At 39.3% G+C, this 27,782-nt stretch overlaps 1 long non-coding RNA gene across 1 annotated transcript; it reads left to right on the top strand.

Moving 5' to 3' along the window:
• Positions 1–3,406: 3,406 nt before the first annotated feature.
• LOC120804397 lies at positions 3,407–4,700 on the top strand. Its single transcript, XR_005709445.1, has 3 exons — positions 3,407–3,807; positions 4,007–4,179; positions 4,382–4,700. It is a non-coding gene; the product is annotated as an uncharacterized LOC120804397 (long non-coding RNA).
• Positions 4,701–27,782: the final 23,082 nt, after the last annotated feature.

The raw sequence follows: 27,782 nt of genomic DNA, 5'->3' as shown, positions 1-27,782 counted from the left end.
ATCACATTTAATGATCATAAGTAACTTTACAATTTCTATATGACACTTCTGTTATCACACAATTTTTCAAACAATTTTCTCAATATTTTAGTGAGTTGGTCTATCATCCAGTCGATTTTCTGTTGTATTTATCTCTGAGAGAAGTGCAAAGAAATAAACACAACCTCTGCAGCAAAAACTTACCTAATCACAAAAGTCAGAGTATGAAGTATGTAAAGCAACTTCTGGTTAAGCCAGTCATTTTGGAAACAAGTGCTACAAGTTAAAACTGCCAGGGGGGCTAAATAAGTATTGACTTGCTAGGGTGTCCAAACTTTGGCACCTGTCACAAGCATGGTTTGATTTGCATCTTTTGGAAACGTTTATGAAATAAAACGTAACAGTGCATTAACATTTCAAGACAGACACATTTTTTAATGTCTGTCTGCTGCAGACATCTTTTCCCTTCAGAAATATTTCTCATTTGACCAAAACTTTGCATACTCGTACTATTATACCAGATTATGAATAGGGGCTGGCCCCAAAAAACATATTTTGAAGTAAACAACACCTCCATCATTTTAAGAATAACTTCAAAATTGTATTTAATTTCTGAAGATGACAAAGGACGTCGAAGCACACAGAGCGTTAGCTGTCTGGTCTTACCGTGTTTTGCTTTTGGGGCCCATTGGGGAGGTTATGGTTATGCAACCTATAATTCTGTCTTTGTACCTATTTATTATTATTATTATTATTATTGTTGTTGTTGTTGTTGTTGTTGTTGTTGTTGTTGTTGTTGTTGTTGTTGTTGTTGTTGTTGTTGTTGTTGTTGTTGTTGTTGTTGTTGTTGTTGTTGTTGTTGTTGTTTTTGGCTTCCCATATTTTTTTTTCTGCATAATACACTCAGTTAGTCCTGTAACGAACCCTGCCTTTATGGAGGTTGGAACGATCAGCTTTTGTTGGAACTGTTTTGTGTTGAATGAACTTTATGGTCTTTTGGGAGGATTTAGTTTGTGGTTGTGGCTGATGAATCTTACTGTGTCATACTCAGAGGTGTTTTTAATATCATTCCATCCTCATTGATGTAAATCCGATGGAAAAAAATATTTCAGGGCTGAGATTGCACTAGTCTTTTCTAGCTGTACTAAGGCAGCAGAGTGTTCATCAGTTTATCTTGTTCTGGGGTTGACTGCTGAGTAGTTAGATCAATAAACACTGATTCTATCAGATCTTCATAGTATGTGCTTGTAATAAAGGGCTAAATCAATTGAACTTTTAAACTTTTTTAGACTTTTTTTTAAACATGGAAGGCAAACAAGCAGAAAGGTGAAGTAAGGTTCTCCCCCCTGTTTTGTTTTTAGCTCTGGTACTGTAGACTCCCCACGTTCATATCAATATATAACAGTGACTGGAAGTTCCAAAACGCTTTTTATGTCTTTTGGTAAAGAAGATCTTTTTATTCCTGGTGTTTCCTCTCTCATTTAGTTCCAATCACCAGGGGCGTGTCTAAAGGGGTGGCACAGGATACCCCAAACCCGAAATATGATTCAGACACATGACTCGACCACAGACCGCGTGTCTGTTCATGGTATGTACACCCTCAATTATATATTTTGAAATATGTGGACTGGAGTGTTGTCATGCTTTGCTGCAACAATATGCATAGTTGAACTCCAGATAACAGCAAGATTAGTGAGTGATGTACCCTGCCGACGGTGGAAGGCTGCTGAAGCCTTGAGGCCCTGGTTCTTGGTCCCCCTTGTGCCAACTCATTTAAAAAAAATCCTAGAATCATCCCTGCTAATCACTTCCCTGTGTGCTTCAAAGTCTTCCCAGTTTATGGCAACCCCCTCTTGCCTAAGGATGGTGCCTCCTCTTATACAAAAGGTCACACCAGCTTCTTCTTTCACTTTACAGGCAATTCACTAAGAAGGCGTTACGTGCTGAGGTTTGCCTTAGCTCTGTCCATGGCACAGACTAGTGGGAGTCAAGGTCAAGGAACGGCAGAGCTTTATGTGAGAATATAATTACCATACTTAGATTTTTAGGTAGGGGCCCCCGAAACATCATCAAGACTTCTTTAATTGTTGTTCTCTACTATTAAAAGAAGTCTGTCGCACTTTTTCACAGCTCATAAAGTTTTAGGAGCCATATGATGCTGAGGGCAGCAGACGGCTGGTGAGAGTAACTTTGTGTGCATATAGAGCAGCCTCAGGTAAGGTCAAGCCGCTCAAACTGTTTAAGTCACTGTCATTGCAACTTCAACACCCCTTCTAACTAGACTCACCGGGGTCAGACAGACAGGACTTCTACAAAAACACACCTAAAGGTAGAGATTTTCTTTTTTTCCCCTTTTAACTAAAGAAAACTGGATTTTAAACATTATCTTTATATTTAAAGGATTTTTATAGCGGCGTTACAACGTTTGCAACCAAATATAAATTATATATCTGTTGACTAAGTTGTCTGTAAATTATCTGTGTTTTTTGATATGGGTTTGTTCTAGTCAGGAAACATTTATTTCACCAGTATCCACTGTCAGAATTCACATTTATCTTTTGTGGCATACCAAAAGTTGCCAGTTATGAAGCCTGGCATCTATTGTTACGACACATCTTCAGTGGTGCCACTTCCACATCACAGTCCACTCCCCTGCAGCATACAGTACATCCAATGCAGCCTTTTCAAAAAGGCGGTGTGTTTAAGCTCTCTGCCATGTCCACTGCTGTAATTATTTGCCGCTGTTTTTCACACACAGCGCAGCCCAGCATCCGTGGCAATAAGTCAAAGATCTGATCGTCACTCCTCAACCTCTCACTGAGCGAGGTCAGATCCTAGATGCCTTATATTAGCCCTGTACAGAGTTTAAATTCATGCTATACTCTTTCCATTAAATAACTTGCCTGACTGAACGATTATTAGTTGGTGGCTGTGAATAGGCCGCAGCAGGCGTTGGCTTGTGGAACCGAAGCTACAGCCGAACTTCCATTCATCCTAATGAAAGTGGCACTCACTAGGGTATGAATGCTGAGGCTGAAGTATTTTGAATGGCAGTGCTTAATGAATGAAAATGAATACTGACAGATAACAAAATAAAGCTCAAAGTATGTGTTGTTTTGTCACAACAAGAAGAAAAAAAATGAATTGAAAATCCTTGGTTTTCCTCCGTTGATTAGACAGAAAGGCAATTTTGAAGTTTGAAAAATGTTTTCAATATTTTCTGACTAAATGATTAAATAAAAAAAAGTTTCTGACAGACTGATGTAAAATGAAAATAAAACATTTTTTTGCTTGGAGCTTTAGTGATGAACCTCATATCCTGTTGCTGTTCCTCTCGTTGCCTCCAGGTGGCACTGCTGTACGCTCGGGGGGGGGGCAAAGGTGGAAACAGGCTACACAAATTATGCGTTTCTATTGCAAACGGCAAGGAACAGACGAGGAAGACGAGGGCACCGGGGTGAAAACAGCGGGGCCGTGGGAGTAAAAAGTTACAGAGTGGCTCCGGGCTGATACTGATGCTAGCTGGCCCTGCTAGATATCAGTTAGCATAACTACTGCGCCACTTTTCAATGTCACGACGTGGAGTCTGAGGCATGAACGGACTGACGCGAGCAAGAGTCACGTCTTCAGTACATGGCCGCTAGTCTCGACCTGCTCAGTGTCCCAGAGTGTAGCAGAGTGCCGGGGTTCTTCTGCGCAGAGGAGGAAAGAGAGCCGGATTGAAGCTGGGCCCGCTCACAGTTTTTTATTTTTATTTTTTTTTTTATTGCGGATTTAATGAGCTGTGTCACAGGCTGTCGGGCTCAGTGCTTGATGCTTCGCTCTTTGGTAAGCTAATGCTGGTGGTGTGTGACTCGCAGGTGACAGCCAGTGTAAGTCAGGTTTGGCAGGAGGCAGACAAGTGTGTGTGTGATTATTTAATTCTGGTTTGAAAAGGGGGGTAGTATCTTGTTTACATTTTAATTCAGTGTTAAAAAGTTTGAATAAAGCTGGTCACACTTAGAGATATTTACCGTGCCCTCTGTAGGTTGCCACGGCCTGGATTCAGCCTCCCTCCTCTCATCTGTGTTGATTCCAGGGGGAGCAGGCAGCAGGTTGAGGTGAAAAAGCTCTGATAAACCCCAGTGCGTGTTACCTGCCGAGCGCCAGACGACACACAAAGAGCAGCTGGAGAGCCAGATATCCCCCCCCCTGAAATAGGTAGAGACCAAGACAGAGCTGAAAGTCAAATGAATATTGGGCTTCTATTCATCAGGTGCCCAGGAACGCGACTCCAAATGAATGTTAATGTTGTTCCGCGTCTGCAGGATGTGTTTGCTAATGTTAGAGGCATGCCTTTTGATTGCTGCAGCGAGGGAAGACTGATGTGCTCTGCTTACTCCCATTCATTAACTTACTGTAGATCCCAAAGTGATTCATGAAAGAGCTACAAAAGAGTTTTACATCTGGTGTCATCGCAGGGTTTACAAAGACTGTTTTGTTAAGACTGCAAGGGCTTTTCATCTGTTTCCACGTGCTGGAGCTAAAAGGTGCAGAATTTTGATATTCTGAAAACCTTGAGATGTTTCTGTAACTCGTGTTCATGTGCAAACGAGCCCTTAACAAAGAGGCATCTTTTATTGCATGCAGTGTTTGGGTTGCATCCTACATTTGTGTTCAATCTTAAAAGTCTGTCTTAGAAAAATGGTGTTTCAAAGTGCTTGGGAATTGGGTGCAGTCTTGATTTTGATTGCTTCACTTGCAAAGAAGGTATTTTTTTCTTTTTTGGATTAGCAGTATTAGTCAATTTTCTATCAATGTGTAAGGATATTATGATGTTGTGATTTGGCTGTGTTGGTCGTGAAGTTGCTCTTTTGTGAACATGGGCCGAATGTGCTACCAGCTTCAGTGCTGTAGTACTGCAGTAGAGTGCAGACCTGACTTACCCTTTCATGACTCAAAATATTGATAACTCTCTAAACCTAGAAAAAAACTGCATTGAACAGCGGACATATGTCACTGAATACGCAAAAATATTGGATTCTTTTTCAAGTATGACTTACAGACTAAGAATGTGACTAAAACCTCTTAAGATGTGCATGTTTACAAGTGCACATCATTATCATCAGAAGGACTGTTGTCATTGCTGTTCACCAAAGTCAATATGATCATTACTGACTTAGTGTGGCATTTTCATACTGATTTCCTCAGCACAGTAACCGTAGCCCTAGGAGAAACAACATTGTAAAATTTTTTCACACTCAAGGTTAAAACCTTTCCTTGTGTACTTTTTCTAGGTACACTCGCTCTGGTTTAATTAATACAGGAACATAAAAATCAGATTTGAGGAAGATCACACACAATCCTTTCTTTTAAGACTGGATAAAGTTGTGCTTATTTTTCTCTTTTTAATACTTGGTTTACCTCCAGTCTGGGTTGATGGGTGTAGACTGGAGATTAAAGTTGTATCCATACCAATAAGGGCATTGGAAAGTTGCAGCGCCACACCAATTGGAAAAACTGTGCTTTATCCCTATGTGTTACAGAGTAGGTATGTCGAGGGACTGCACTATAAAGATCTAATGGTGTGAGAGTAAAGTTAATGTTGTGGCTGATCGGTTTATATTTACAATCAGTGCCAACAGCACAGTTAAACCTGAAGAAAGCATGTGGAAAGTATAGGCGGCTGTGAGGCAAGCAGGACTAATGAAATGAGCTTTAGTGTATGAAAGTCAGAGGCTGGCTGGGTGAGTGAGAGTGCAGACAGCGAGAGTTGCAGAGTTCAAAAAACCCTGTCTGTGCTCTTTCTCTGCAGCTTTCGCTCCAGCAAACTGACACCACAACCTCCATGCATTTTTCATGGCCTGTGTTGGCTGACAAGCTCTCTCTTGCTCTTTAACTTTCTCTCCTCTTAGCTTCTCAACTCCGCCGTAACACACACACACAAACAGAATTGCACACGCACCGTCACACATTCTTTCACTCTCAACTGAGCTATCTCCTGAAACCCTCAAAAACCATCAGTCTCACCAATTCACTCCCTAATGCAGAATGGCATTTCATTCTCAGAAGACAGGAAGGGTAGAAAGACACTGAAGTGGATGAAAGAAAGTAGAAAATGAGGGTGAATGAATCTAAAAAGAAACTCCTCAAAGCATGACATTCTGCCTTTAGCCTTTTGATAATAGCTGCTACGCTACCATTCTGGCTAAGAGAGTAACATTGTACAAGTAATGGGATTACGGTTTTCTGAATTGAAAAGAATCGGATTGGTGATACTTTAAAGTAATACCTTATTGAAAAGTATCAGTAATCTAATATGTGGTTGTGATTGGTATTGGCTTAGAGTCAACATGCTGGGAAAAAGACTTTATTATGGTTGATTGATGAACTATTATAATTACAGTCGTTACATTGAAATAAATTCTCTCTCTTAACTTTGCACTGTGGCAAGGTAATCGTGAAACAACTAAAGGAAATGAGACTTCATTACTCAGCAGTGATACACTACATAACTAATTGCAGCTGCATGCAGGTAATCATGTCATATCAAATGGATTAGCCTACATTTGAAAGCCAATCCCAAAAGTGTGATGCTGGCTTGTTGTTGTCATCCACAGCATTGGTTATGGCAACACACCGAGGACAAACTCAGTCCGTTCAATTAATCTGGTAACAAATGCCCAGCAGTATATTAAGGTCTAATTCAGTCCCAGGATAATTAGTTTGTTATTGGGACAGTGTTTACCGTTTGCCTCTCAGTGCACTGCTGCACCCACATTACCACGGACATTATTGTTTACATTTTAGAATTACTTGCCTGTTGAGCCAGGTCTGATTTAAATATGTAGGGCTACTATTCCATTGCTTTTTCTGCTGGAAAGGGGTGGTAACATTTTTTTTTTTCCAGGTAAAATGACTTCTTAGAGGAGAAGATTTATAACTATTAATTTCTGACAAAGTTTTTTTTAAGAATCGTGACATTTTGCATAATGTTTCATTTACAAGATGCAGTAAACAGAAAGAGCCTAAATCAAATCAATATTGGGACCATGCTTTGCCTTAATACTGCACCAAATTTCCAGGTACACTTGACAGTTTTTCAAGGTACTTGGCATGTAGCTTGTTCCAGCATCTTGGAGAACTCACCAAAGTTCTTCTGTGGATTAAGGCTTTCAGTGTCTTCTGTATCTTAATGTAGTCCCAGACTGACTCCATAATGTTAAGATCAGGGCTCTGTGTAGGCCAGACCATCTGCTGCAGGACTCCTTTCTCTTCTTTTCTCTGAAGAGAGTTCTTTATGACTCTCCTTGTATGGTTTGGCTCATTTTCAAGATGCAGAATGAATTTGGGACCGATCAGGCACTTCCCTGATGATATTTCGTGATGGATAAGAATCAAAACATCTAAAGTGCCAAAAAATTTGGCATGGTATTGTGTATATATACATCAATCAGCCACAACATTAAAACTGGTAAATGGTTTTGATGTTGTGGCTGATTGGTGAATATGTTCAAGCATTACTGGGCATTCAAGCAAAACCAGTACTGTGTTAAAAATATGCAGAGGGCTTTTTCAGTGGGGCATTTTTGTTTTAGGTATGATTGAGGTAATGAAATGTGGATGACCAGTTTGGTCCAATCCCACAGGATCCCTCTTACATGTGACCGTTATGCACGGCCATGGCTATTTATAGAACCTGTACCACTAATTCATCATATGTACAGACAGGTGACAAATTAAAGGAAAAACCAGCAGAAAGCGTCTTACTAAGGTGTTGGGCCGCCACAAGCCACCAGAACAGCTTTAATGCATTTTGGCACTGATTCTCCAAGTCTCTGGAGCTCTACTGGAGGGATGAACACCATTCTCATTTGGTGTTTTGATGATATTGGTGGAGAGTGCTGTCTGACACGTTGGTCCAAAATCTCCCATAGATGCTCAATTAGGTTGTGATCTGGTGAATGCCAAGACCATAGAATATCATTCATATAATTTTCATACTCATCAAACCATTCAGTGACCCCTCATGCCCTATGGATGGGAGCATTATCATCCTGTTTGTTGTTTAATCATAGCATGAAGGTGATCACTCAGAACAACTTTGTATTGATTTGCACTGACCCTTCCCTCTAAGGGGACAAGTGGACCCAAACTATGGAGTGAGTGATTAGTCGACTAAACGATTAAATGTTCTAGACGGCACCAGAAACACCAAGTGGTTAAACTTAACCTGCAAGGAAAGAAGGCTGCTGGTGCTAGCACTGACGTTAGCCACACTAGGCAAAACAATATGAAATGCAGCGTTACTAATTAATTACATAGTGTGGCGGCTCACCAGTCTAATTTGTCCCGCTACAGTTTCATAATGAACCGAAATGATTTATAACAAGATAAAAGATCTCTTATGTAATGTTTTGCGCCCTTGCTTCAATGTAGAACTCTGCCCAGCACATTGATTAGATCAACCCCCCTTACCTCAACAACGGACTGTGTGTCATAGTTGGACTGAGTGCCGTGAGAAATCCTGCCATAATGGCGGGATTTTCGTAGTCTAAATTTAAATTTCCATTTAATCGACAGGGAAATTAGTTGTTAGGAACATCCATAGTTTTTGCACCGCTGAACTCTCAAATGTTCATTCATCTTTGTAATTATGGGTTTATGCACTGCAGCCTTACTATAATATCCCTCTCTCTATGTAATTGTGGACGGACTGTTCTTGTTGACAGTCTGATCACATTCGGCATTGATATTCTCAGTCACCCGAGGAAGAGTTGCTCTTCTGTTTTTCCTTTCATATCCCACTAATGCACAAGTATCATGGTCATCAAATATGACCTGTCAACCACAATTTCCGACCCTATTTACTGATGTCTTTCCCATAGATCTAAATGCAAATGCCGCTTTAGTCACTGTTCCTATTGAAACACTATCCAGTTGAGCAGTCTGTGACTGAAGATCCTGCCATCTGTGCCCCAACAATGAAACGTCTTTCAAAGTCACTTAGATCTTTGCCTCTTTCCATCTTGATACAAAATCAGAATCAACTTGGCCTGCTCAGCATTTTTATAAATGCCACAGAGTATGATGGGATGTTAACTGCTTAATCGTAACATGCAGTGCACCTTTGTGGAAACATCTGCATTTGTTATGTTTCTCCTCTCATTTCTTCAGGGTTTTCCTCTGTCACCCGTCTGTACCTGTAAACCATCACTGCATTAATATCTCATAATTATTAAACGTCAAAAGGATGATCAGTGATTAATCAATAGTGCTCATATTGAAACAGACTTTACATAGCGCTTCACAATTCAGGGTCAATGAAAAGATCATTAACAGGGAAGTCCTGGTACAAATGTAAATGAATGGGATGATAAAATTCATCACTCGTAAATAATTTAAAATAGGTTTATAAATGCGACTGAGTGACAGAAGTCTACATAATGCCGTGTAGACTGCAAAATAATAACACAATAGACCTAAACAAACAATGTGTTACAAAGTTACATCTATCCCCTTATATTTCATGTCCACCTCATCGTTTCACCTGCAGATATCTCTTGAAAACCGTGTGTATGCCTAGTCTGAAGTATGCAACTTTAATTCTGTTTAAAGAAGGTGTGACACCAATCACACACTTGTTTCATCATCACAATGTATGCAGGAAAAAAAAATTCTAGGTTTGATAAAGTAAATATCTTGTCTACCATATAATAAAGGCATTGGGGAGCTCATTGATGAAAAAAATCTACTTCGGTGCCATTTATTAATATTTTCATCCAAAAAGTTAACAAAAGTAAATAATTTGACCGGATTTAATGACAGGCTCATGAAAAGAGAAAAAGGGTAATGCAATGGAAGGTGCTATTATGATGCCAAGCCGTTTTTTGCCCTGTTTCAGCTACAATTGATCTAGGTTGCGTGGCATGTTTGATTTATTTTTATTTACAAGTGTATAACTGAAATATTAATCGTATTGGTGTGTACTGTATGTCCAGGACACAGTGCCGGATGTCCCCACTGAGTTTAATCAGGATTGCTTTTAGACAACTTGAGTTATGGCCAATTTCCTGCTAAGCCCTGTCCTTGTTTTTTTCAGTCAAGTTTTTTGATTGATGATGGCCATGTTTTTTGTCTGATCTTACACATTTATTATAGAATTGTATATCTCATTCCCACAAGACTATATACCGAATTTGGTGTTGATAGAGTGGGAGTCCAGAAAATCCACTTTTTTTTTGACATTATGCAAATTAGCAAAAAATCCATCATGGTGGCATTTATTTTCCAAGAGGAATTTTTTGTAGAGCACATTCAGATGTATATCGGGGCCAAATTTCGAGTCCTATGGACTAGTGGTGTGGTGTGGTGTGGTGTGGTGTGTGTGGAAATTGGAATCATATTTCAAGTCAAATTTCAAGTCAGTTGGACTTATGGTATGAGGGTCGTGCCCTTTTTCAAAATTGCATTTTTGGGCCTTAGGTACAGCACCACCATCAGGCCGATTGGGCTCATGTGTCTTGTAAGCACTTGCACATCATATCCAGTTATTGGACCAAGTTTCATGTTCTTTGCTCATTCCAGCTCATGGCGATTTGAGCCACAGGCAAAAAATAAAAATAGTAAACCAGCAAAAACAGAAGACACCCTTCCATTTCCTATATTTAATAAATTAAGCCGCAAGTGGCAATTTGCGGGTTCTGCCCTTTTTTGCACTCTAGAGAAGGAAGCAGCTAAATCGCCCAAATTTAAAGCGGCAAGCAAGTGGAATCTTTAACTCTGCTACATAATCTGTCCTAATGGAAACTAGTTAGCCCGTCTTGCTAATGTCAGCAGTAATTCTACATGTCATTTACGTCATTTCAACAAATGGTGACTCATTGGTCACTCCTGCACACTCTGATGTGTCTGTGCCAAATAATGGAAAGGACGGTGTTGAGCTAGCGTTCGCAGTCTGTCATTCATGGGTCCGGGTGTGGCAATGGTAAATGACCACAATGTTAGAACTCACAGCAAAGCGTAGTCCTTAAACCCTATACAATTTAATAGCAGGAGTGCTAAAATCACAGATGTGGCTAAGCAACAGCTAACGTTGGCCCCCGAGTTGGTTAAGCGCCTGTGTGGCAATTTGAATTGAACTGACATAATAAACTTATTTTTTGTTAATGCCTGCCCACACAGATACTACACTAATTGCACCAACAAACTGAGAGTATTGGCTTTGTCAGATGGAACATAAAATTTACGCCTCCTGGAGAACATTAAAGTGTGCTACAACTGCAGAAAAATAAATAAAACTTAATTAAGTAAGTAATTAATTAATTTCCATGATGAAGAAACCAATCAAATTATGTGTTTCTGGTTTCAGTATCTTACAGCATCAGAAAATATTGCAATGCCATTACAGTTGAGAAATTGGTAGTATGAAAGACATCAGTGCTTACAAACTACATAACAAGATGAAATAGCTTGAAGCAAAATGTAACCCACACACCATCTAGCCGAACTAGAGATCTGCTGCAAAGTGAACACCAGCTCCCTTAAACTGTAAAAGAGCTCCAAGTGTCTCTGGGGATATCAAGGTTAATTGTTTTGATGCTATTATAGCTTTTTATTTGGCCAATGAAAAGTCTGAAATGCACTGATATTTGGCAAACTCAGAAGCTCCTGCTGTGCTCCTGGAGGTTTGCCATGCTCTCCAACAATGCAGTTATTTTCAAAAATTCATTTGAAACAGCTCAAAGAGACTGTGGCCTTCACATCCTTTCCATTTTATGTTCTGTTTTTATAATTGTAATTTCGCTGCACTAATGTTTCCTGTACCAAATTGTACGGAATCATTCAATCAATTAGAAACAGTCAATTCTTCTAACAGCTGTGTGTGATTCCAACTTAAATTATTGGTATATTAGTTGGGAAGTATACTATACCATTTAAGTGTTTCTAATTACAGGTCTGGTGTAGGTTCCGTGAGAACAGCCAGACTCTGGCAGGTAAGGTGAAATTTGCCGCTGAGTGGAATGTTTGGAAAGTAGATTGAAAAACAGCGAGAGTTTAGTTGGAAAAGAAAAAAGGAGCTTCAGTAACGCTGTGTCATACAGCATGTAAATAGTATGTTCCAGCTCTGTGGTTGCCAACTCAAAATTTAGGGGGAGAAACTTTTTGTAACTTTTTAACTCTTTCATGGTCATTGTTGAAAGTGTTAGCTGGTACTTCTGTGTGATCTGGACAGGCAAAAATTGTTTGGCCAAATTTATTCTTTCAAATGCCTTGTAAGTGAATTTTTACTTTCTAAACTAAATTGAAAACTTTCCAAATTTATCCAAAAGTTGATATATTGTGAATGAATAAAATCATTTCTTTTAAGTCCCTTACCACTAGTGCTAATTTTGTCAGCTAATTTTTGGGTTTAGTCTTAGTCCCTGTTAGTTTTAATCATATTTAGTCAACCTCACCCTTTTAATGTAGCAATGTCCTGCTGTTGCGAGAAGCTAATAGATAGTGTTACACCACAGCCTCTAGTAGTTGGCTTCATACAGCTTTAAAAGTAAAATAAAGTTATTTAACATCTTAACATTACGTTACCTTGGTTTCCGTGTGGTGTGTCTTAAGGTTTCTCTTGATGTTTGGTTTTCTTCCCGCAGATTTTGTAGCCGCAGGGCTTCTCTCCTGACAATACTACACACTCGTTTTTTCTCTCTGTGGCGTCATGTTCTTTTCCCTTCACTCTAAGTTATCTGGTCATAGCTAAATCCAGTCTAGCACAGGTGGCAGTGCGTTCATGGGTAAGCTGTGGTGTGCAGAATCACCAGAAAAGATGATTTGAGCGCACAGGAAGAAAAATGTGCAGTGCAGTCATTAAAAGAAGGACATCTAGATTATGTCATTGTTTTAGGAAACACTATGTAACTTCGTCTCCTTTTTCATCAACGAAAATATAGGGAGATTTTGGTAAAGTTTTTATCTTTTTAAACTATGTTTTAGTCTTGTCTTTTTTTGTCAATGATATTGCATGTTGATATAGTCACAGTTACTGTTAAATGACAACGGTAGCGTCTCGGCATTGTCTCATCTTAGTCGTGGAAAAAAGTATGACTAAAAAACATGTAGTCATAGTTTTGATTCGTGAAATTAACACTACTCACCGTTGGTTCTGAATAATGTTGTATTTATGTTACGGCTTTTACTAAATGTTCCTTTTTTAAATATTCCATGAATACTTTTTGTGGTAAAACACTCTGTGATCTTGTTTTTGTGATATACTGTAAGCTACAAATAAGATGAATGTACTTACTAAAATGTATCTGTTTTTTTCCATTGTTGCATAGAATTACATAATTTTGTGTTTTAATGTGCTTTGTATATTGGCCAAAAATGCTGCATTATGTTGTGCTGCACAAGTAAATACAGTTATATTTAACATCTCTAGTCCTCTCTGTAACAATTTAACACAGGATTTGAATACCAAAAGCAGACTCAGCAGATAGAAAAGTAAGATAAAACAATCTTTACATGGTTGGAAGGCAGGTTTACATTAGGCAACATGAAGGCACTCTGGTTCAGTAAACAAATCCAGTGTGCAAAGGCAGGCAAGCTTGTGTGAAATAGTGGGCAGCGGGTCATGAGAACAAAGGCTGGCAGAACAGAGCAGGGGCTGGAACGCTCAAACAACAAACCAACAAGACGATCTCGCAAGAAATGAAAGCTAACGGAGTTGAATCTCATTTTATTAGTCTAATTATTGGGCTTTTCTTTTTAGCTGCCTCATTGTACATGGAGCAACAAAGAGAGCATTGTAGGCTGTTACCTTTACACACCTAGTTTTGTCTCAAAATAACTGCAAACCAAATTGAGAGAGCAAAGCGTTGCATATACTTTTTTCTCCCCCATTTCTGCCTGATGCTCTTTTGGTCAGCTGTCACTGCTTCCTCTACTGCTGTTCCATGTGACCACCATTGCGGCATAGTGTTTTCTCATAATTGTAGGTAATGTGATTTGTTAAAAAAGTATCAGTTATAATGTTGAGTATTTAAGGAGAAAAACAAACAAAAATATAGAGACTGGGAAAGAAGTAGCCACACATGCATAACCAAATAAGAATAAGTCAAAACTTTAGCTCAAAGCGGTGATTCAGAATTGATTTTGAACAGCGAGGGTTTGGTTTATTTTTGATCTGGCTCCCACTCGGCAAATACCCAGATTTGTTAAGATCCAGTGCTAGCACATCTCTCATTGAAACATTTATCTCTTCTCATTATTTTTATTAACAAAGACCAGTGTTGAGAACATGCAGGCAACATTAGCAGCTTTTCATTCATAGCCCACACTGGCCATTGCTTTCACCAGTTAAAATGACCAGTGTCACCTGCAGTAGATTATATCAGCTGTAGAGAATTAATGTGTATTCTGTAACAGCTACACTGAAACTTCTGTCAGTTGGTTAGCGTGCTAGTCTGCACTCTACAAAGACTGTGAGTGACAATAGATGTCACTGTTTAACATGACTGCATGGCCAGTAAACTATGTGGTGACTCTTCTATAGAGAAATAATCTAGCTGATTGTTAAATACAAGAAAGTCCAAGTTAAACTTTATGTGCATTTCAATTCAGAATTTTGATCTCATTAACCTCATAGTTGTGAACCAGAACCTCCACTATTTAGATAGACAAAGTAGTTTGTTAAAAATCAAAAGTCAGTATGTTCCATCTGTTATTTCAGCGTGTCAAAACAATCAATATCAATCAACAGTCAACATTTCATAACTTCTGCTGTGCAGCTCATTTTCATCATGTAGCTACAGGTGGTGAATTTTAATTAGGCTATCTTAATGTTAACATTGATTAATTTAGTAGCTACCACTAAAAACTGTAGTTTTTCTGGTTTCTAGCCCAACAACGTGATCAGAGATCTAAACTGACTCCTTGAGTTGTAGTTATGTATAACTTTCATCTCAGCTTCCTTCTGCATAAAAATTCATTGTCCTCTATATAACAAGTGGGCAAGTATTGTCAAGTTGCTGTTTTTATTTTTTAGAAAAAAAAAAGAATGTGTGTGTATATATATATGTGTGTATACTGTATATATGTGTGTATACTGTATATATGTATATGTATATGTGTATATATATATTTATATGTGTGTGTGTGTATGTGTGTATATTTCTATATGTTTATATATATGTGTGTGTATATATGTATATATGTATCATTTTGGCCGGCCAATTTACGAAATTAACATTTATTAGTGACTCCTGATATGAGCAGCCACTGCCAACATTCATCATTTTAACCAGTGTGACAGTCAGTGCCAGCTAAAAATGAAAAGCTGCTACCTCGACGTCTTGTACACTGCCACTCTGTCAATGAAAAAGACAGATTTAGAATTGGAGCTCAGCAAATCCTTGGTTTTTGCCAACCTGGACATCAGGATTCAGAGTCACTGGCACTAGTGCGTCCAAAGACTTTTTCACAATGACGCACTCTTTTTTTCACATGCATATCATTGAGATGCTTGCATTGCAAGATGTCAGAAATCAGAGAAGCGTTGCAGTGCTAGCAGGCTGAGCTGGACAAGACACAGAAAATTTCTAGTAAAGATAGGGTCAGATTTTGATTGGATTTATTTTTGCCGATACTGGTTCCTAAAAATACACCTGGATGGCCCTGATACTGATCTTTAGGATCAGCTCGGGACATATACAGTATGAAACAAACATATACAGTAAAAAACAAAATAGGAATCCAGAACTGAGTCCGCCTGTTATCTATTACCCTGTGTGCTCAATTTTCAGTTTCACATTCTAGTTGGGAAAACAGCCAAGTATCAACTGAGCCTTGGCAGCTGGAAGCCAAGCTAATCAGCAAACTTTTGAGTCAATGTTTTGAGTTTATTTTGAAAATAAAGTGGGGTTTTCAGATCTGACTCATTAAATGCTGATCCAGTCACCTTCTATTTTTTATTTATTGATTTATTTACCATGGAACCTTCAAAGCCCCAGTGATTGGAGTGGGAGTTTTGGGGTTTCTATTTAAAACTACAAGTCTGTACCTTGATGGCATGTTACTCCCACTGTGTTGTCTTTCCTTCTATGTCAGTGAATATAAACTGTATTTGTCATTTCAGGGGCTCTGACACACCTGGGATCACTGCACTCCACTTTCCTAAAACACACTTCCAAACAAAGATTTGTCTCAGCTATTGCTTTATCTCAGAAGGCATCTCAATAGTCCCATTTAACAGGTACCACACAAATGTACACAAACACATACACACACCTTTCACCCCACTTCTAAGCCTCAATCTGATTCACCTCATTCAGGGCACGTTCTTTCCTCCTCTGTCCTTCCTGCCCCCTCTTCTCTCTCGCCTCTCGACTGATCAGGGGTCAGCCTGCATTGTCTCCATTAGTCACGTCTCATTTCTTCCCGGCTCCCTGCCTCTGATCCAGGGTCAGGGAATGCCCAGTAGCCATTTCCCCTCCCTATCAGAGCACGGGTGTTCTGGCTGACCCTACCTCTTATCTCTGTTAAGTCAGACACTCGCTGGCGGTGGTCCTCTCATCGCCTCTCAGCCTCTCTAGTCTCCCTGTTGCTGCCAGCACACACACACATGCAGGTGCACTCACAACACACACACATGTACACAGGTGCACATACTGTACAAGAATGTCAAAAAGGAGACAGGTCTCATTTAAACTCAGGTGCAGAAGTTGTTCATTCGTGGCAGTACAGGATGTACAGAAAAGTACATGTTAACACAGGCAGTGTATAGTACATACTTGAAAGCTTTTCAATAAACTGTAACACATACCCCTAGCCTGCAGATCATGTACCTTTGGGACCACAATGAGGGGAAACACTGGGTCCAGTGCCATCTTAACAGACTACCATCATGTCTACACAGAAAGAGTTTCAGCCAGGTTTTCTCACGCATGTGTGGCTAAACAGATACGCTCCTATTTTAATCAATCCAGCTGCTGCTCTACTAACGTGTTTCTCAGGCTATGCCTCGTGTAGCACCATGTAAGACTACAGTCATGCTAACAACTCTGGTAGGCTGTACTTTGGCACAGTGGTGCTTTGAGTTAGATGCTGAAGTCCTCATGCTAATAGGCTTAGAATGACAATACTTACATTGTGATGTACACGATAAGTGTAATGTTTCCCATCTTAGTTTAGCATGTGAGCATGCTAATATTTAACAGTTAACACTGAACACAACAGCTGATGCTAACGGGAATACCAATAGTTTTATTGGCATTTGGTCGTAAACCAAAGTATGATGGTAGAACATAACTGGTGAACACAGTGGTGAATTTATTGACTGACTAACATTACAGAGCCTTGCCACTAAGAATAAGTGTCTAAACTTTCATATGGGCGCAGAAATAATAATTGAGCACCAGAAGTGTTGTAAATGAATATATTTGTCATTTTATAATGTCATCAGAAAATCTGTGGACTTCTCGTTATAGTTTATTATTTAAGTAATTAGAGTATACACCCAAGATGTAAAGTTGTTTTTAGATAAACAAAATAAAGAGGCTGCACTTGATAAATGAACTATTTTTTGCAAACATTAAGCTTTTTTGATTTGCTATTATTGGATTTCAAAACGTCAATTTTTTTTAGTTTGTTTCACAGATATATCAAAATCTTCCTCAGAGAAATACCCAGGCACAGTCAAAAATCAACATGAGTGTTCAATGTAAACATCTCCAGGGAGTATTATTTTACATACAAAATATTTTTGTATCAAATAAGAGCTAGAGTAGGGTTGTTACAAGTGGTTTTGCACAAGTCAAACTTGAACAGTTGTCACTTTAGTATTCACTACACCAGAGGGTTGAGAAGTGGGGTAAAATGAATGGTATGATATATTCCACAAGAGAAAAAAACATACACCTCGGCATTAACAACAGTTTCACCAGTTTACAGCTGTCAAAAAGGCCATGGTGTATTGTTGAGCTGAAATGAAAAGTCGATTGATTGATTATTTTGCGTAAAATTAAACTAGTCTGATAATCAGTTATTTGAACGATGGAGTTTGTTTTGTTTTTTTTAGCAAAAATAGCAAAAGATCTCTAGTTTCAGCTTCTAAATAATGAAAATTATGGTTTTCTTTAGAGCTAAAATGTTAGTTGATTTGACAGGAAATAATTGGGCAACAATTGTGATAACCAAATCATCAAGAGAAAATGCCAAATATTACCCATCTCATGTTTTCAAAATGTGAGCATTTGTAGCTTTTCTTTGATTTCTATCATTGTAAACTGAATATCTTTGTGTTTTCGCCTGTCATTCTTACAAAACAAGCCATCTGAAGACATCACCTTGGGGGTGATGGCTTTAGTTCTCTCAGTCGTCTGTGCAAGTGGAGTGAGTATATTTGGGATTTTGACAAGCAATGGAATACATTTGAAGACACCACCCGGAGGCTTTGGGAAACTGTCATGGACAATTTTCACTATTATCTGATATTTTATGGACTAGACAAGAAATACATTTATCACCAAAAAAATTAACATGGATTATTCTTTTACAGTGAGTTGATCAGTAATAGAATTAAATGCAGCCTGAGTGTCAGATAAACATTTTCCTGGAAAATTCCCCTTTTGCAAAGGAAGTGAAGTATTTGTAGGTTTGTTGATGAGACTTAATTTCTTCAACCACTATTCTTCCTTGCTCTGACTTCTTCGTCGTTCCTGGTTCTCCTCCAGTCTGACCCTCTCAGCTGGACCTCCACCGAGCCAGTTAAACTCGTTATACATAGCTCAGTAATCCTTTGAGTGTGGCTGGGTATTCTGGGTGGCTGTGTATTTCTGTACGTGTGAGTTTGTGTATGTGGGAACTGATGATTTCTTGCCTGCCCCGGCTCCCTCCTCTCCTCCATCCATCTCTTTTACTTCCTCTCTCAGCCCTGAACTGGCTGACCTGTCGGAGAGAAAAGATAAAAAGTTGTAATAGTCTTACATAGTTTAGTTGCAGACTGGAGAAAATGAGCTCACATCCTCATCCCTACCGCAGTCTGTCAGGCAGAGAAATTGAATGTATTCTTTTATTGCAAACAACACGTTTGTCATTCTAAGCATTTACATTATGTTGACCCTGCACTTGTTAGCCGTCACGTCAATGCATACACCAATTTCCACTCAAATGACTCCCAACTAAATTGCTCCCTTGATTGGCAATTTGAAACACTGTTCTATCAAATCCTGTCTTGCTGTGACATGCCTTTCTGGGTATTTTTGAGGCAATGTAATGTGTCCTCATCACATTTTGTCTTCTTTAAATGATTTGTCGTCTACGCAGCCGGTTTGCACTGACTTAATTATAATAATCTTTTATCAACTGCTGCACCCGATAGCAATTTCAGCGCAGCCGAGGTGTTTTCTGCAGCTGGTTAACGAGCACTGCTGCCATTTTATCATGCTTTGTTTTCTGTTATTTTTTTATCATGCCTTGAAAGATGTGTTTCATCCGGAGTGGGTTTTGTGCAACCCTGCTCAAGTGTTTATCGAGTGTGTAGCCTATGGGGCAAAACAAAGCTAAATCTATAAACGCAACTGAAGTGAGCGCCAAGTGTTTTGAGTTTCCTGATTTCAATCAATAGCCCAACCTTGGTTCATTTTAATCATTCATAGTCTAATCTTGAATGTAATAGTGGCCTCAGGGCGTGATCAGCAGAGCACCTTGTCTATAAATGATGGCATGGCATTAGCCATAGACTGCAAAATGACAGGGAATCGATACGAAGGGCCCTGTTTCAAATGCAAAAGGATATTTACCTGTATTACTTCAAATTAATGAGAGTGTAAGCACTTCTTACGTGATTTATGAAATTCGATTCCAGAGATATTTTGTCCATCTGCTATAATTAAGTCTGTGGTATTGACCGCTGGCATCAGCCTCCTATCATGTGCTCTCTGTTCCCTTTCAGCTTTATTTATCTGTTCTTCATTCAGCAGGTGTCTTGAAGCCCCTCTGCAGACTGTGCAGACTGTACAGACCGTACAGCATTGTGGTTACACAGAGGCCCCCTGCTGTGCAGTTCAGTTCAAGCAAGGCAAAAAAAAAAAAAAAAATGTGAAATTGCAACCTTGGAATAATCCTGTAACTGTTCCCTCATCAACGATCCTCTGCTGTAATGTATAGTATAAGTGGAAGGAAAATGTGAAAGGTGTTTTATGTATAATGGAACAAAGATGGCTGCTACTGCAAATGCAGTACAGTAGACATGCAATGTGTGTGCAGTCACTTGTGGGAGAGTATTGTATGTATATACTGATATTTGCGGTTTTTCTGTCTGAGAGCAGAAAGTGGGTTATTAAGCAGTACTCCAAAACCATGAAACAAAAACACAACTTTTCAGACCAGTAGCCTATGTCATCTGCTGTCAGCAGTTCCTCTCAGTAATTAGTCTCTGGTTAGTTTCACACTGCACAGAGAAGAAGTAAGAGAGAAAGAGAGAACTCGGATGGGATTGGTTGGACAGGGGGAAGTGGGGTAATGTAATAATGTAAAAGTCCTGGCCTCCTCCTTTTCTTGTATAATGCCCAGTAAAAATAACCTCTGGTATAACCTGTTCCTCCTAGGCTGACATTTTAGACATAGTTGTTGGTCTTGTTCCAAACCAAAGTTTGTTAGACTGTTGACACCAGACATATAAGCTCATGTGCTTAAATCTCCCTAAAATTCTCAACTCCCTGGAACAGCTGCTACAGCTGTGACACATTATCAGTGTTCAAACAAGGCATTAATGATATAAACAGATATGTTCTGTGTCTTATTCTTCATTAACAGGAAATATACCTTTTCACAGCATACATTTGACTTGACTTGCAGCACAAGCACAGGTGCAGCGAATAACATTAATGTTGGCTCCGTTCCATTTGAATCTGTCAGTAATCTATTCCAGTGAGCCAGCATGCATGATAGAATGGCCCTAACATGGTAACTCCTCAAGGAATGCAGACATTATGAAAGTTAGTAATTCCACCTGTGTTAGATGTGTCAGTATTCCTACTGTGCCGAAGGTCTAAAAGGTAGATACATGGAAAGGATTAGTATTTTAAAGCAAGCATAAAGCATAAAGCAATGTATATCAACTAATAACTGACAAAATTCCAGTTAAATGAATATATGCTTGTCTGCTGTGAATATATATATTTGTCTGCTGTGTACAGTTCATCCCAAAGATGTTGGATCAGGTTGATTCAGCGCTCAATCTGGGAAAACCTAGAGCTGCAGTGATCAGTCACTTACTTAGTCGATTAACAAAAAATTTTTATTTATATTCATTCATTAGTAATTTCATAATTGATTAATGATCATACAAGGTATTTTTCAAAGAAAAAAATGCCAAATATATGATTCATATGTGAAATGTTCAAATATGAAATTTTGCTTTTTCTTGTCTTACATTATAATAAATAATAATTGGCTTAAGTTATCCGTCATTTTGAACTCAGTGGACTCGCCCAAGCCACAAAGAAACCGCCTCAATATGTACTTGAGTGAGTGTACTATCTGTACACTCACTCCATCGACAGAAAATCAAAGGAAAAGGATGTCATAGTAGTTGACATACTCTTATAAGTGTTTTCTAATTAGAAAGTTCTAAGTGATGATCAGAAATGTAAATCTTCATTATCAGTGGCTCTGTCGGTGAGCAATTAATTGTCTTTTGACTCCAAAAACCAGTTAATAAACAATTATACAGTACCCTTTTTTTTATTTTTTATTCCGAATGCACTGAATGTGTATGCGGCCTATTACAGTTGCTCCTGTTTTTCTTGTTTTTCTTATTTTTCCAAATTTTTAGTTTTCTTTTTTTTGTAATAAATGTTCAATTTTTACTAGTAACTTATTTAAGATGTGCCTTCTCTAACCATGCTAATTGAGATCTATTTTTACCACTATTGGCTACATAACGATAGTCCGGATCCCATTGCTACCATTGACAGCTTTCAGACGATTCATGCAGACAGGAATAAATCTGAGAATGGAAAGAAAATAGGTGATGGGCTTGCCGCTTTTACTAATAACAGATGGTGTCACCCTAGTCACATTACCGTAAAAGGAATGTTTCTGTAGCCCAAACATTGAGCTGTGGGCTATGGAGCTAAGTCCATACTACACACCCAAGGAATTCTCATGCTATCTTGTTTGTTGTTGATATTCCGCCCTCCGGTAACCCAGCAGCTGTCTGTTACATGTTATCTTTGTTACTCAGACTCTGCAAGCCAGTGCTTTCTTCATGATCTCTGGGGACTTCAATCACATGACACTGGAGAAGACTCCCCACTTTTACTCAGTTTGTGGACTGCACTAGAGGAGACTGCACCCTGAACCTATTGTATATCAATAATAAAGAGGCCTACAGTGCGATTGCTCTCCCCCCACTTGACAGATCAAACCACAAACTGCTCCACTTTCAGCCCAAGTACAGACCACTGGTCATGCGTCAACCTGCCCCCATAAGACTGAGGAGGAGGTCTGAGGAGACATACGCCACTCTGTAAGACTGCTTTCAGTGCACCGACTGGGATTTTTGTCTCATGCCAAATGATGAGGATATAGACTGACAGAGTGTTTGACCGAGCGCATCAGCTTCTATATGGACACCTCTTTTCAGGTCAAAACTGCTGTTTTCCCAACAACAAGCCCTGGGTTACCAAGGACAAGAAAGCACTCCTGAACAGGAAGAAGAGGGTGTTCAACAACTGTAAAAGGGTCCAGAAACAACTGTCAGTGAATATCAGAGAATGAAAGGAGGACTATATAAGGAAGCTGGAGCAGAGGCTCCAGGGAGATCTGGAAAGGTATGATGACCATCACTTGTTCCTGTACCAAAGAAGCCCCGTACCAGTGCTGCCAGCAATTACAGAACAGTAGCGTTGATCTTACACATTATTAAGGCTTTTGAAAGACTGGTGCTGGATTTTCTCCACCCATTGGTCAAGGCTTCATTGGACCTTCCTCTAGTTTGCTTACCAACCGGATGTCGGAGTGGACGATACCATGGTATACCTGCTCCACCATGACTACACCCACCTGGACAGGCCAGGGGGCGCAACCAGAATCATGTTCTTTGATTTCTCCTTTGCCTTTAACACCATTAAGCCTGCCCTGCTGGGGAAGAAGATGATTGCCACGCGGATGTTTTTCCTACCCTACTACCTTACTGGACATCCTCAGTATGTGCGCGTTGAGAACTGTGTGTCAGAAGCAGTGGTGAGCAGTACTGGAGTGCCACAAAGAACCGTCCTGTCCCCTTTTCTTTTTACCCTTTGTACCTCGGACTTAAGGTACGACATGGAGACCTGCCACCTACAGAATTTCTCTGATGACTCTGCAGTTGTGGGATGCATCAGGAGGAGGGATGTGGCAGAGTACCAGTGGTGGACATTTTTGTGGTCCGGTGTGAACTGAACCAATTGCAGCTCAACATCAGCAAAACAAAGGAACTTTTGGTTGACTTCAGGAGATCCAGGTCTCCTGCTACTACTCTTTCCATTAGGGGAGATATGGTAGAGGTGTTACAGGAGTACAAATATCTGGATGTCCACTTGGACAACAAACTGGACTGGACGAGGAAGTCTGTGGTTCTTTAAAGGAGAAGTCGGCTCTTTTCCCCACAGAGGCTCTGGTCCTTCAAGACGTGCCATGTTTTGAGTCTGTAGTGGCCAGTGCCATTTTCTACCATACTGTCATTCTATCTTGCCCGTTACTTTCTACTTTTTGCATATTTGCTTTTGCACATTTTTATGTTCTCTTACCATGTATTCATTATTATCAATATTTTATAGTAGTTTTTACTTGTTTATGTCTTTACTTTTTCCTAACTGAATGATAGCACTTTGTCTGTTCACAAGGAAATTTTTGCATTCACGTGCTCCAACAATCACTCACCCTTGCCAGAGTACTAATACAACATAAAAAGAATATCTACAGTATAAAAGAACATCTACAACATTAAACGTAACCATATAAAAGAGCATATGTAACATAAAAGGACTTCTGCAGGTAGTGAGAGGTATTTGGGTTGTTGCATAGTCCATGTGTGAATCTATTTGTGTGTGCTGGAGGGGTATGAACAAATTAAAGTGTGTAGGGGGGGATTAATCACCTTGTGCTTCTCTGTTGGTTGAGCAGTGCTATAGAGTGAGGAACAAGACAGTTCGCATACTTGTTCTTTCTGCAATGTGGCACCCTAAAGCGCCTCCCAGAGGGCAGAAGTTGGTATTCCTCATGTAGAACATGACAAGCTTCTAGGGCGTTTTTTTTTTTTTTTTTTTTTTTTTTTTCAGCCAACAATCAGTTGAGCAATGATAATAACAGTTTCCCTGTGAGGATCATTAAAGTTTTTTCTGATTCTGAGTCTGATACACATGCTTTCAACAAAATAACTACTGCTATATTACACCACAGTTATAACTCTTTAAATAGCTATAATTAGCCAATTATCACAAGATATTTCAGTTCAAATAGGCTGGATGAAAAGGTGAAATGATTCACCCACTTATATAACAAACAGGAAGTTAAGCTGTGAATGCTGTTACTTGTTCACTGTGAGCTCTCTTATGAAACGTTTGACTAAAGGGAACTTAAAGACGAAGGACAGTATCACGAACATCACAATTTCCTGAAATTCAATTCTGCACGCAGTGAAATTAGGGTGCAAATAGATGAGATCAAGCTGTACTTTACCAGCCATATCTCAACATCAAAGGGATCTGTCTGAAAATGAATACATCCTAATGTGGTTGATTAAATTATGACTATGTGCTGTTAGGATTCAGCAGTGGCTGATACACAGCTCCAGGTAATGTGGAACTTGTATAGGTCAAATTGTAAATTAAGCAAATACATTCTTACAGCTATAATGACACAATCTTTCCCTTGTAGCACATAAAAAGGACAAATTAGATGCGTTGTGAAGACATCTAGGACATTGCCAAGCACCGATTTTCACACTCCGACACGAGGCTGTGTGCAATTACAAAGATGTTTATCACTTATCGTTTATCACTATAAAAAAATTTTCTGCTCTGTTTGGCACTTCCATATTCACGTCAAGTCGTGGCCGATCTGTATTCACCCCTTCAGAGCAGCTTTCATTCCAGGCAGATTGAAATGATGGTGTGCGGCTTTTGTAAAGGCCAAGGCTAGAGAAACTTGTGCAATCAAGCTGTCAACACTCCCATTTCTGTCTCAGGGTGTGTAGTAGCTTGGACACTTTTGTTATTACATTTGATATTCAGGATGCACGTAAGGTTAGCCTAAGCATAACCGAGTACCATCAGTAAACAACATGCGCATACCTGTCTTCTTTCCAGGGAATGAATGATGGAGTTTTTTTTTTTTTTTAAATAAGTGCTAGCTGTTGCTGACTTTGACCAAAGCATATTTGCTTGAACTTTCCATGTTAAATGAGTCATTGTTTGACTACTTGTTAGACTGCAGAAGTAGCACACATTATAAAAGTTCAAGTAGCATGCAGCAGGGTAAATGAGTCTCGATAGAAAGCGCACGCACTGGTGTGTGATAACAGACTTGTTCTAAAATGGCTGCCACAGAAAGGGTAATTACATCTGGAAAATCATCAATTTCAAATATAGATATATATATTGGGGCAGTTTTCAACAAACCGGGTACAAAAATGGAAAATGTCAAATTATTGTTTTATGTGATTGTTGCAGTGAGTGTTGTTCACAAACACAGTTCCACTACACTGATATTAGAGATTGTCCACATAAAAAAGTGACAGCAATGCTTGTTTGTGCTAATACTTAAAACAACCTACGTTTATGTGTTCCTGACACGGACCTCTTGTGGCTGTGCCAATAATGACGGTCTGACCTGCAGTGCAGCTGGAGCAAAGGAGGAAGTTGTGTAATGGTTGCATGTGACTTTGACCATTTTAACACCAAGTTTTTACCGTACTGCCACCATGTAGTTGATAGTTTTGGTTTGGAATGAAATGTTGCAACACCGGTTAGATTGAACGCCATAAATTATGGTACAGTTACAGAGGCCAGACCGTAAGTATTTGGACAGTTACGCATTTTTTTTTTGCTCTTCAGGGTATGTGCTTCAGCCCATTCAATTTGAAATAAAATCCTGGATAATACATTAAGGTGCCAAGTTTCAGCTTTAATTTGAGTAGGTTATGTAAATATAGAAAGAAAAGTGTGGGAGATATAATCCTTTTAACAGATAGTGCCCAAATTGCAAGGGTTCAACAGTAATTGGTCACTTGGCTACTAAATGTTTCTTGGGAATGTGGGTGTTTCAGTATTAGTTCATGCACAAAAGAGCTCAAATAGGGCTCAGAGTTGCCATTTAAATTGAGGTGGAGTTTAGGTGACCATGCAAGTGAAGAAGATAGGCCAAAAGAAAGAAAAAATTTATAAGAGAGATATCAGAAGTAGTGGGTTTGTCAAAATCAACAGTGGGTAAAAAAGCAGGTGTGTGCAGGAATACTAGAAAATGACCTGGTAGACTGAGGAGCACAAGTCTTGAGCAGAAAATCATATGCATGGTGAAGAAAAACCCATTTATGACTGCACAGCAAGTCAAGAACACAAACAAAGGATGTAGGCATACATGTTTCCTTGTCAATGATCAAGAGAAGACTTCATGACTGTAACCTCAGAGGATTCCCCACAGAATGCAAACCCCTGGTAAACCTCATAAACAGAAAAGCCAGGCTGCAGTTCACAAAAACACACAAAAAGAGACCGGTGGAGTTCTGGAACAAAGTATTAAGGACTGATGAAACAAAAATCAACCTGTATCAAAATAAGGAAAGAGGAAAACGTATAGAAAAAAAAAAGGAACGGCTCATGACCAAAAGCCAGAAGCTCATCTATTTAACATGGTGCTGGTTCTGACATGACTTGTGCATATATGGCTGCCAATGGAACTGGCACACTGGCATTTATTGGTGACTTCAATGCTGATGGAAACAAGAGGGTGAATACAGAGATATAAAGGAGCATTCTGTGATCTCAGATTCAGTTAAATGCATCAGAACTCATTGGAGGACATGTCACCATTCAGCAGGACAGCGATCCTAAACATATAGCTAAAGCAACCATGGAGCTTTTCAGGGTAAAGAGGTGGAGTATCCTCGACTGGCTGAGTCAGTCACTTATTCTCAATCAAATTGACGCAACCCTGCCAGGGTTTTCCCCATGAAATTTGTTTGTGGAGGTGGTAGGTGCTGCTTTTTCTCACACATCAGTACGTCATTGTGTCTGATGGGATTTTTTTTGTCCCCCAACATTGCGACATGCCGCCCTAATTTTACGTTCACTTCACAGTAATTAACGTGATGTCAATCAGTTACCTTCTGAACTGAAGTGGAGAGATCCTGTCTCATCATGTATTGTTATCAGTGTAGTTTTTAGATAATAGTTTAGACAGTTGTCTCACTCATTAAAAACCTGGCCTTGCTGTATGATGTAGCACCACCCCTTGCTTTCACTGAAGCTTAAGTAGCCTAATATTTCATGAAAGTGAAAGACTTTCTTCTGACGTTAGTGGAGGTGCTCTTATTTTAAGCTGAGATGGGTTGCTTCCACTATAAAACGCTGCAATGATACCCTGCCTGCAAAACGAATGACATTCCCATCAGCCTTCGCTGTACTTTATAGCTGTTGCTGAAATCACTCCCTTTTTTCACTCATTCACTACTCCAGATATAATACACCTTCAATGGTTTTACTCTATAGTGAGCAGTAAATGCAATTTCTCAAACATATCAATCATAATTTTTTGTCATCACTGATAGGTGTAGAGTTGCATGACTGTAA

This window comes from Xiphias gladius, chromosome 18 (assembly GCF_016859285.1).
Source record: "Xiphias gladius isolate SHS-SW01 ecotype Sanya breed wild chromosome 18, ASM1685928v1, whole genome shotgun sequence".
Lineage (NCBI taxonomy): Eukaryota > Metazoa > Chordata > Actinopteri > Istiophoriformes > Xiphiidae > Xiphias > Xiphias gladius.
Note: the sequence above shows the minus strand (reverse complement) of the source record. Positions and strands in the feature narration are given on the sequence as shown.